Below are 3,466 nucleotides of genomic sequence, written 5' to 3'. Positions count from 1 at the left end.
TGACACAGAAGAATGAGAGCAATAATTATTGGGCCCCCTCCCCAGGTACAGGGGGCCTCAAAAGAGAAACAAAATAGATCGGCTTTGGGACATCAGGTAGGGTTTCAGAGAGAAAAAGATGCTTGTATCAATTTGAAAGAGTGAGTTTTTTGAATGTCATTGAGGATAAAAAGTAGCAAGTGAGCTACAGATATGTGAGAATGATCTGTGAATTAAAACATGTGTTCACTAATCATGGATTCAGGGACAGACAAAACTTGGAGTATACAGCTGTGTGTACTGAGCGAGGCCGGAGTCCCAGGGAGGACAAACATGGCAAATACAGAGGAGGAGGCAGAGAGTCATGTCACTACATGGCGGATTTCTGGGAACATGAGTCCTGGCTGACTGAGCAGCCAGTGAGCACCGCGTAGCACGCCAGGTCTGGGCGATGACCCGGTTCATGGGGCAAGGCCACCAAGGCCCTTGACCTCTTACCCCGAGGGACGCTGAGCCCCTCATGGCTCTTCCACTCTCCTCTGACACCCTTCCCACCTGAGGGACGCTGAGCCCCTCATGGCTCTTCCACTCTCCTCTGACACCCTTCCCACCTGAGGGACGCTGAGCCCCTCATGGCTCTTCCACTCTCCTCTGACACCCTTCCCACCTGAGGGACGCTGAGCCCCTCATGGCTCTTCCACTCTCCTCTGACACCCTTCCCACCTGAGGGACGCTGAGCCCCTCATGGCTCTTCCACTCTCCTTTGACACCCTTCCCACCTGAGGGACGCTGAGCCCCTCATGGCTCTTCCACTCTCCTCTGACACCCTTCCCACCTGAGGGACGCTGAGCCCCTCATGGCTCTTCCAGTCTCCTCTGACACCCTTCCCACCTTCCTTTCAGCACATTTTATTTTTTAACAATAAACACCTTCTTTACATGACCAAAGTTGGAAGAGAGGAAGATTTATTGGCCTTTCCGGACTTTGATTTTCCTCGGATGGAACTCTAGCTCCTTGCCCTCTAGCACGTAGCCATGTGCTTGGCCACACTGGCCTGGCCTGGAAGCCAGGCATGCCAGAAGCTTGCCGTGCTGGAACCGTGCCTCCAGAAGACTGCTGATTTTGGCATTCTTTTTTCCTTTCATCATATTTCTTCTGAATTTTCTTTGATCGTTTTGTGTTTAAAATCTCTTCCTCCTCGGGAGTCAGCTTGGCCCCCCCTTCTTGCGGTGTCACGGGGCTCGCTCCACTGTGGGTACAGGGCGCTGTCAATAAGCACAATCCAGTTCTGAACCGGGGCGTTGGGGCCGACCAGCTCATTGCTGGATGCACGGCAGAGGTCAACAATCCTTGTTTTGTGTGTAGGACACTTGGAATCCCAGGAGACGTTCCCCATGTCCAGCCTCAAGGCCTGGTACTTTCTTAACTGCCTCCCCGAGCGTGGACTGTGAGTACGCCAAGCTTAGCATCGGCAGCGGGGCGTCCCAGCCCATACTTGTGCTTCTTGTGGTAGGGATTTCTCTTGCCCTTGGCCTCGAAGCACCTCCACCAGCGGTCCCCGGAGATGCCCATCGCTCTCAGTGTCAGCCGCCAAAGAGCCTTTCATCACATTTCACTATCTGACTCTCCTCTATTGTTTTATCCTAATAATCTTTTTGTTCAGGAGTGCTCACAAAGCACTCCCCTCTCCCCTGACTTCTCTGTCAGCCTGAAATTCCTGAGACTGAAACTTTTAAGATGCTTTTGCCTCCCTGCCAAACACACCCTCCCCCTGCAAAGACAAAGGGAGGCCAGAAGTCCAGCCACTCTGGGCCGACTCCCCGGGGGGTGACAAGCACCCCATCTCAAGAAGCACTGGAAAAGCCAGATCCCCTCTTCTCCTCCAATATTGCAAACCTGGAGCACTGAATAAGCAATCCTCTATTAGAGAAGAAAAAATCACATTCCTAGTGGCAGTCAGCAGGAGGTAGGGGCTCTTCCAGCTTAATGACTTGCAAATCAAAAGCATGAAAACCAGAATGCACCTTTTGAACCTCCTTCCCATTCAGCCTCGTTGTCCTCATCATTTTCTCCCATAGCGTTCCTGTTATTTTTGCTACCAGAGCAATAACCTTCCTTGTGCATTTTTAAAATGTGGGAGGAGGAGCTGTCCAGTGATCTCAAAGCATATGTTTTTGATTCTCATAAGATTATGGATACCAAAGGAATAAAAATGGAAATCACTACTGCCAAGATATGAAAGAAAGTTTGCATAGTAAAATAATTTAAACCTAACATTTGGACCCAATAAGGCAAATGGAACGTTTTTTCCATATTTTTGGAAAATGTGCATTTTCTTCACATTAAGTGGTACCAATAAAAAATAATGATTCTCACTCAGTTTATTTCTATAAATTAGATTGGCTTATAGTTTTCCAGGACATGGTTTTGTATCAAGCTATATGGCAAACACCTGGGCATAAAATACGCTCTGCTGTTTGCTTCCACGTGGGAGAAACAGGTCACCGTTCCTCTCTTCTAAATCTAGAGCAAAGGTCAGCTAAAGCCAGTTAATATGTTTAGTCCTCTCTAGCTGCCGAGAATGAGCGTTACATCAACAGCTTGCGGAGGTCCAAGAGCAAAGCCAGGAAGTTCCTCCCAACTCCACCGTTTCCCGGTTAGAAACCCGGGGATGCCGCAATCCGTGCTGGTAAGCACATCTGACTCATCCTGGAATCAGATAAAGAAACACAGAAGCCCAAAGAACAAGAAAGGGCTCAAAAACACGCTTCGGTAGAATCCGCGTATGACCGCAGTTATCTAGGGGAGGTCTCTCGAACGAGAGCGTGCACCCGTAAATGATAAGGAAACAGGGGGTGTTTGGGGATGAGGCGATGGGGAACGGGGAGAGAGAAAAGGAGAGGAGAGAAGAGATGGCAGAGAGCGAAGAGATGAAAGCAAGTTTTAGGTCTAGAGCTCATGTTGTCTAAAAACAAGAGTGTGAAGGCACAAGGAGTTTCTTCCCGCAGGACCAAAGCTGCTGGAGACCCAAACTCAAGCAGAAATGCAGGGCTGAGCGCTGAGTTAGAGCCAGGAGTGAGGCTTCAGAGACCGGGAGGCTTCAAGCTCCGCCGCTCCTGGAACCTGCTGGATGCGAGCTCCAGCCGCTGAGAACCCCATTTTCTCACGATCGCATGTGACAAATTCCTTCCTTCCCCATCTCTCAGGCCTGTTGGAAAGCTCAAAGAGAGATGAATGCAAATGAACTGTGATCATTGTAAAATATTCCACACGTGGAGTGTGTGCGGTGGAAAGAGTGGAAGGTGGTGAATTATTTATTATTCTTTGGCTCGAGTGTCAGCTGTTCGTAAAGTCTTCATGTCCTCCAGCAGCTGAGGCACGATCCACTGAGATTTCAATAAAATTGCCTTGAATCCCTAGCCCACAAACAGTAGGAAACCAAGCATCCTTCCCAATACCCCAGAGGATTCGGAGGGGGCTGTTTTGT

The 3,466-nt window shown here is 49.5% G+C and overlaps 1 pseudogene; it reads right to left on the bottom strand.

The window, feature by feature from the left end:
* Positions 1 to 944: 944 nt before the first annotated feature.
* Positions 945 to 1,551, bottom strand: LOC101678123 (annotated as a pseudogene).
* Between the last annotated feature and the right edge of the window lie 1,915 nt (positions 1,552 to 3,466).

Source organism: Mustela putorius, unplaced genomic scaffold (assembly GCF_011764305.1).
Source record: "Mustela putorius furo isolate JIRA1106 unplaced genomic scaffold, ASM1176430v1.1 tig00537284_pilon_pilon_pilon, whole genome shotgun sequence".
Classification (NCBI taxonomy): domain Eukaryota; kingdom Metazoa; phylum Chordata; class Mammalia; order Carnivora; family Mustelidae; genus Mustela; species Mustela putorius.
The sequence above is the reverse complement of the archived record's forward strand: the minus strand, read 5'-3'. Positions and strand labels throughout refer to the sequence as shown.